The sequence below is a fragment of the Panthera onca genome, chromosome C1 (genome assembly GCF_046562875.1).
Source record: "Panthera onca isolate mPanOnc1 chromosome C1, mPanOnc1 haplotype 2, whole genome shotgun sequence".
NCBI lineage: Eukaryota > Metazoa > Chordata > Mammalia > Carnivora > Felidae > Panthera > Panthera onca.
This window is the reverse complement of record NC_138346.1, coordinates 124,088,945-124,097,775: the sequence shown is the minus strand read 5'-3', so window position 1 is coordinate 124,097,775 and position 8,831 is coordinate 124,088,945.

The following is an 8,831-nucleotide window of genomic DNA, read 5'->3' as shown; positions in this document are numbered from 1 at the left end:
AGAGTCAGATGCTCAACTGACTGAGCCACCCAGGTGCCCCCAGAAAGTGATTTTTAAAATTCTAATCTCTGAGGACAATGTCTTTAAGAGCTTTTAAGAACTTTAAGAACAAAATAAGCCACTGACCTGCTACGTGAACTTCTACAAGGATGTCAGGCTATCCAGCTGGATTTGCAGCAACCCCATACTGAAATACAACGTACACCAAAGACAAGCTTCCTTCAGAGAAAATTGATGGGTTTTGTGCTTACAGAAAAGAAAAAAATTCACAAGAACTTTACTCTTCCAAATAATCTTATGTTTGTTCCTTGGGGTTCAGTAGGGAGTGGGGGGAGCAAAAGACGGTTGTATCCTTCCACGTTCCCATCCTATCAGCCACCTTTACATTTTCCCCTGGATGACCAAATCTCTTTCAAGGTTATAAGAAGTCCCCAAAGCATGATCTCGCGGTTTGGGAGTTCGAGGCCCACATCAGGCTCTGAGCTGACATCAAGGAGTCTGCTTGGGACTCTCTCTGTCCCTTCCCCGCTTGAGCTCTCTCTCTCAACAGTAAATAAGCAAGAAGCCGTTCTTAAGAACTGAGCCTTAGCAACTCTGAGGTTTAGAGGGACAATTAATAGTCATGTAAGATGCAAAAGTAACATTGAATGACCCCCAAAATGTCCATCAAAATTTCGAAGGAAACATTTCACATAAGGCCTATCATCCAGGTTCACAGGGTAGTATTGAACCCCGAAGTCTCACATTATTGACGTTTCAAATCAAGTCATACTGATTTTAGCTTAGAGAGAGTCTGATGTGCATGGTGCCAAGATTCTGTGTTCATAGAGGGGAACTCTGGCCAGCGGATCTCACACATGCTGTCCCTGAGGGTGACTTGTGTGGCGGAGCACAACCATGAGCACGATGAAAACTTCACCTTCAGGAGGTGAGGTGAAGGGCATTTGCTCTTATTGAAGGACCTACTGTATTTCAGGCACTGTGCTGGACAGTGAACATACGTAACCCCTCTTAATCTCAGCAAAAATATGATTTGCTCCAGACAAGCGTGACAAAGGAAAAAATGATCTGTATGGGCCATTTGAGGCTTTAGAAGTGTTACATCCAAACCTTAGTATGTGACTCTCAACCTGTCTGTCTTGCTCATGGCTGGACCCCCAGAGCCTAGCACGGGCCTCACGTGGAGTAGGTGCTTGATAATGTTTGAATGCATGCACATTTTAAACCCATTCCCCCTTCAGAAAAACAAAACTCAACACTTTGTTATATGATTTTCAAATAGTTAAATATCTTAATAAAACAATTAACCCAATAGAAATTTTGAGCGAGGCACCTGGGTGGCTCAGTTGGTTCAGCATCTGACTTCAGCTCAGGTCACGATCTCACTGTTCATGGGTTCCAGCCCTACATCGGGCTCTGTGCTAACATCTCGGAGACTGGAGCCTTCTTCAGATTCTGTGTCTCCTTCTCTCTGCCCCTCCCCCACTTGCATTCTGTCTCTGTATCTCTCTCTCTCTCAAAAATAAATAAACATTTAAAAAATAAGACATTTTGAGCAAGATTTTTCAGATACATATTCTGCTGTTTGTTGTCCCCCTACGGGCACACGCTTCACTGGCAGAAAATTTCTGCTTTGGAAGTAGCCAACACTGAAGTTTGAAAATGAGAGCAAGATCATAAAATAATCATAGATGTATACAATAGCTATGTACAGATCTAGCCATTGTGGGGTATTTATGTAGTCAAAAAGTAGAAACAATGACTGGAGATGATTGTAATAAATTGTAGACATTCATACAAGAGGATATTCTACAACCACTGAACTGAAGATTTTAAGGATATCTAATGACTTGGGGAAATACTACATAATTTTAAGTGGAAAAAGCAAGATGCAAAACTGTGTGTGTTTTCACTGTTATAATGTATATACATTAGCACAGGAAAATGCTAGAAGGAAATACACCAAAATGTTAGCTGTGATTGTTTCTGAGTAGAATTATTAGTGACGTTTCTTCATACTTGTCTTTTCTATTGTTTTTGTAATACATGTGCATTATTTATGTAATTAAAAAAAGTTTTTTAATGTTTATTTATTTTTGAGACACAGAGCACAAGCAGGGGAGGAACAGAGAGAGAGAGGGAGACACAGAATCCAAAGCAGGCTCCAGGCTCCAGGGTGCCAGCAAAGAGCCTGACATGGGGCTCGAACTCACCAACTGCAAGATCATGACCTGAGCCTAAGTTGGATGCTTAACCAACTGAGCCACCCAGGCACCCCTTATTTACATAATTTTTAAGGTTTTTTTTTTAAAGAAAGGGATTTGATAATAGAACTGGAGAGATAAAAATATGGAGTCTTTCCCCTGGTGCCACAATCTGTTCAAAGGAAATGGCAGAAATGTTTATGCCAAAGAGAACTCTTTTTGCTAAAAAAAGCTTTTTAGGGATTCTCCCCTCAGTTAGGCCTATGGTCGGCATAGTCAGCCACTGTGTCCATTTGACTCCATAATTTTTTTTAACGTTTATTTATTTTTGAGACAGAGAGAGACAGAGCATGAACGGGGGAGGGTCAGAGAGAGAGGGAGACACAGAATCTGAAACAGGCTCCAGGCTCTGAGCCATCAGCACAGAGCCCAACACGGGGCTCGAACTCACAGACCGTGAGATCATGACCTGAGCCGAAGTTGGACGCTCAACCGACCGAGTCACCCAGGCGCCCCCATAATTTTTGTCTTAGATAGTTTCCCGTGTTAGCCTTGGCAGTTGTGGCTCTGAATCTTCTCTTTGCCCACTATAGGAAAGGCTTCAACAGTCAACACTTCTGGAAAACACTGCTGTTAGGAGAGGTCTTCACATCAGTCTATAGCAGGGGGCCTGAATGGATAGCTGTTTATTTCTTCCCAGGTGCCCCCACAGTTTGGGAGTGTGCCGGCAGAACTGCAATCCAGAAGGAAGCCTCAACAACAGAAGAGATCCTGCCACATGTGACAACATGGATGGACCTCAAGGGCGTTACGCTAAGTGAAATCAGCCAGACAGAGAAAGACAAATACTGTATGATCCTACTTATGTGTGGAATCTAAAAAAGCCAAACTCACAGAAAATGAGAGTAGATTGGTGGTTGTTGCCAAGGCAGGAGGGTGGAAGAAGTGGGGAGAGGCTGGCAAAAGGGTACAAACTTCTAGTTATAAGATGAATAAGATCTTGGGATCTAATGCATAGTGATTCTAGTCAACAACACCATATTACATACTTGAATGTTGCTAAGACCCTAAATGGTCTCACCACACACACACACACACACACACACACACACACACGGGGATGGAAACACTAATCTCACTGCAGTAATCATTGTGCAGTATATATGTGTATCAAATCATCACATTGTATGCCTTAAGCTTACACAGTGTTATGTGTCAATTATATCTCAATAAAGTTGGGAAAATTTTTTGTTAAAAAAAAAAGAGGGATCCTGGGTGGCTCAGTTGTTTAAGCATCTGTCTCTTGATTTTGGCTCAGGTCATAATCTCATGGTTCCTGAGTTCAAGCCCTGAATGGGGCTCTGCACTGATAGCGAGGAGCCTGTTTGAGATTCTCTCTCTCTCTCCCCCTCTCACTCTGTCCCTCCCCCATGTTTGCGTGCATGCATGCACATGTGTGCTCTCTCTCTCTCAAAAATAAATAAACTTTAAAAAATTAAAAGGAGGGCTCAGCTTAGGTAAGAATTAATTGGGTGAAGAGTGCTGCTTGGTCCTGTGGGCAGGTGGGGGTCTGCCTGGTGGGATCACTCCCTGTGCCGGGTCCCACTTAGCTCAAAGCGTCCTGGACCAGAAAACACACACATACACACACACACACACACACACACACACACACACACACAAAGCCTACAGGTCCTCACCAAAACCTTCCAAGCCTGATGGGCAGAGTCTTTGTTGACAGGAGCCACAGAGAGGATGAGGGAAAGAACTGAACGTTAAACTTGAAGGAAAATAATTGAAAATTATACAACATGTTGCAGGATGACATCAACTAGGACAATAATAGGGTGGCACTGACAATAAGTAAGCAGACAATAAAGGCAGCTACAGAGAGCACTTGCACCACGACCTCGTCAGCCTCAGAGACCTTGTCTGAAAGTGGGGATAATACTACTCCTCCTGCAAGGTTGCTTCAAAAATCAGAAATAATACGTGTAGCACGCAGGACACAGTTCCTGACAAATACTAGGGCTTCGATCATGACAGATGTAAAGGTAGTCTTATCCTGCACCACTTTGTACTTTGAAAGTTACCTACGTTTGTAGAGCAAAGATTTTTTTTTTTTTTAAATGGGCCACAAAACAGCCAGTTGGTATCCAGGAAGGTGGGAAAGAGGGCACAACCATGGTCCGTTGGGAAGGGCTTGAGAAGTGCGCAGAACTAGCCTTGAACTTCAAATGAGTGCTCGGGCTCCCCCTTCAGGCAGAGTTTGGTGAGGGTCAGCCCCAAGTGGGGCAGCCTAACTGAGACTCACAGAGCCAGTAAAAACCCTGGGTGCTTCTACACTTGGTTTTGTTTTTCTATTAAAAAAAAAAAAAAAAAGTAGTATTACTTATTCAACCAGCTTTGCACAACATTGGCTACAATTACTATATTTAATGTTTATATATTACTATATTTAATTAGAGGATACATGATTTAGAACGAGGTGTTTTGTTTTTTTTTAATGCCAACATCCTTATCTAAATAAGTAGCTTTCTCCTTAAGCTGGGATGTTCATCAGTGCTTTTTTTCACCCAAAGCTTACATAGAACTAACCCCAAATCTTTCTTAGCTAATAAGAACTCAACTTGCCATCTCTCCAAACCACAGCATCCTTTCTATGTCACAAGTACACACAAGCATTTATTAACCATTAACTCTGTGTTAAAACGTGATGCCAGGAAAGCTCAGGAGAACGTGAGAGAATTATAATGCATGGGTCTCTGCCCTTGCAGATTTTCTGATCTATTGTGAAAACAAACACATACATGAAATGGTTCCGTTAAAGCAAGAAAATAATTAAGTGTGAGCTTATCTACACCACGACTCATACTTCATTCAGCTCACAACCCCATTCCCACTCCTCAGTGTGTGCAGTTTTTTGCATGATGTAAGAGCTCAGCAGATGTTTAGGGAATTAAACTGAATAGCATGATGATAGAATAAATGTTGAATGACTATAACTAAAACCCCCTTTGCTGCCTTATTTTTCTCTTTAATACTTGCCACCTTCTACCATATTATCATTCATTTTGTTTATTGCTTATGTGCCCCCTCTAAATGGGAGCTTTCTGAGAGCAGAGATTTTGTATTTCATTCGCTGCGTACCCACAGGGCGCAGGCTTGTGTCTGGAACATTATGGCCACCCAATAGGTATTCATTGGATGAATGAAGGAATAAATGAATGTTTAACCATAATTTATCAAGGGGATGTATATAGGTGAAATTGAGGTTCCTGGAGTCTTGAGGAATTTCGAACTCAGGGTTAAGGACCACAGGATAAAATACTTACCAAAAGTGTACCAGGGAGTTTGCTGCAGCTTTGTTTATAATCATGGCAAATCGGAAGCTGTTTAAAAGAGGAAAATGACCAAACAAATTATGGTAAGCATCTATAATGCAACATCATAAATCCATTAAAATAGCAACATAGATCTACATTCTTTGGGGAAGATATGGTATATTTTGGAAGTGATAAAATAAAATCATAAAATATAGTCCCATATTTTTTTTAAGATTTTTTTTTTTATCCTGAGAGAGACAGAGACAGTAGAGTGGGGGAGGGTCAGAGAGAGAGGGAGACAGAGAATCCCAAGCAGGCTCCACACTGCCAGCACAGAGCCTGATGTGGGGCTCAGACTCACAAAAGCATGAGATCATGTCCTGAGCCAAAACCAAGAGTCAGATGCTTAACCTACTGAGCCACCCAAGCACCCCAACGTAGTCCCATTTTTCAAACAATTAATGGTCGGGGTGAGGGGCGGAGCTAAAGGTACATGAACAGAAAAATGTCTGGAAGGATTCACATAGAACATTATTACCAGGTGGCAGGATTAAAGGTGGAATTTTAATTTCCTTCTTTCAACCTTTTCATAGTGTCTGATTTTAAAACAATAATAATAATATGCATGCATTTTTTAAATAAAAAAAAAAAGCATTTTCCTTCTTTGAAAGAAGCTGCCTGGGGATTCAATCTGGGACTATAGAGATAATCTGCCCAGGTCCTGACTGTACTTCTGTGCTCATCACCTTCCCCCTCCCTGCTTCTCTGGACTCCCCAGTGACTCTTGTGTGACATAAATTACAGTTGACTATAACTGATCCAGCCAGCCTGGGATTAACTTGAGGGGGTATTGATTTCAGATGGTGGTCAAATTTAATAGCCAGTGGTCATTACAGAGATTTCTCTCTCCATCTTTCTTCTTGACAAAGTCTGCCTTGAATTGCCAATGGAACGTTCATCAGTGAAATCCCTAAGAACAAGATGTCTCAGGTCCTGACAGCAAGATTCTGTGCCCTAGTAGAGAACTGGCCCCAAATTCCACCCCCTAAAAGATCAAACAGTCAAGGCCATCGCTGGTGTGGTACTAAGAGAGCTAGATTGAAGCCTTAGCTGGGTGAGGGTGCCATGGAAGTATGCCTTGGGGAAACTGAGGCATACTCCCCTGAACCAACGTGCCCAGGGCTGTGCTGGTGACACTGAAGGTCCTCCAGGCTTAATATAAGGTTCCAGGCAACCACTTCGTCATACTGGGTATGGTTTAATTACCAATGCTTGTAACTAGTGGGAAAATCAAGTGTTTCCTTTAGAAATACAGTTTCTGCTAGTCCAGAGATCTGGGGTGGCGCCTGATAGCAGGAAGTAGAAAGAGCGTGGACTTCACAATCAGGTTGACGAGGGGCAAGGTCTTAAACTCCCCAAACGTCAGTCCTCTCATCCATAAAGTTGTGTTATCAGTACATAGTTCACACAATTTCAAAGAATTGCCTGAGATACCGAAATGCCCAACCAGTGCATGGCTCAGAGTAGGGATGCAAAAAAAATATTGATTCTTCTATCGATGCCTATGGATGTCTCCAACTGACCGGGCCTTCCCACAGAGGAAAATGAAAACTGTTTCTCTACTCACCAAACTGCTAAGGGTTTTCCACACCAAGCCGTCCTCCAGTTGTCTGCAAACACCTGCAATGTCATTTAATTCCGACACTAACCACCCAGAGTTAGAGCAGGTTAAAGACATGGTCCCACAAGACTGTCCCCTATACCAGACACGAGTCACAAGTAGGGGGTCCCCAGGCCACCCACACTTCTGTCCAACTTGGCTACAAATCGAGGGTCCCGACAGCTCCCTTATTAGGTCCAGTGATTTGCTACAGTGGCTTGCCAGACTCCGTGAAACACTTTACCAGAGACAAAAATCAAATATATATTTCTTATTATATCACAAAATCACGATGGGCCTCAAGATCCTGAAAAATTAAGTTATCCTAGTTTCTCATAGCCTAAATATTTATTACTTGATTTATTTAGTGGCTATGAAGAAAGTGGAAGCCGGGGGGGGGGGGGAGCAATATATTGAGATCCCACTAAGTGCCAGACACTCTTCTGGAAGCTATGCTTATGCCATGTTCTCACAACTCAGTATTACTGTGTGAAAAGCCCATTGTACAGATGAGGCTCACAGAGGCTAAGAGACTTGCCCAAGATCGCGTTAGTGGCAGAGCTGATGTTTGAATACAAGTCTACCTTCTGCCCAACCCCATTTCTGCAAACTGTATTTATTTAGGTTGTTTTAGGTGGGAGATATAATATGCGATTCTGCGGGGTGGGTGGGGGTAGGGGACAGTCATCCCTCTAATAGGTGTGATCAAAGTCCAGTTTTATGTCAGGTGCAAAGTTGCCCAATTTTTCAGCTGGGGACTGAGCCCGGCTGTACAATACATGACAATAATAACAGTGGCTCATGGGTTCTGACAACTTGCCATATACTGGGCTAAGTGCATTATAGAGATTCTCATTTCATTTTCACAAGTCCATGAAATAGGCATTATCATGCCCATTTAACAGGTAAGAAAACTGACATGCCGTGAGCCTTAAGTAATGCGCCCAGATCAGCAGAGCCTGATCCGAGTGATTCACCGCAGAACTACCCACCTCTCAGGAAAAGATGCATCTTGAGCAGACTGGTAGCAAAACACTGAGCCCTGGACGAGAGCCCACGGGCCAGGATTCCACAGCCCAAAGCACAGACACTGACCAGCCCGCAGAACAGCTCTCCCTCCCAACTCCGACAGTTAAGCACACCAGCTTGCTTCACAAGATCCAGGAATGGTTCAGAGGACGACCTTTTGCCCCATCCCCAGAGGTCTGTTCTCTGTTCTCACCCTGTAGGGCCCGGAGGCCTCTGGGAAAGCCCCAGTCACAGGAGGAGAAGTCCAGCCCTTTGGCCTGGCCTTCGAGAAAGAGCAGGGCCAGCCCAGGGGGAGCCCCTGAGCTTAGGGTATCAAACGGGGTTACAAAAAAAAAAAAGAAAGAAAGAAAAAAAAATTGGCTGAGACGGAGATTTATTCACATGCTCTAAAGGAACTTTCGTGACCATGAGTCACCGAGCAACACTGTTTTACATGTGGAACGGTTATGCAAATTTTCTTCCCCAAAAAGAAAAATCATTGTCAGACTAAGAAAAGACACAAACAAAAATAATACATAGAGGAGACAGGAGACTTTAAAAATATAAATTAAATTTCATGAGATGAAGAAAAAATTACATAAGACTACACTTCAGTATTTCTTATTACTGTGC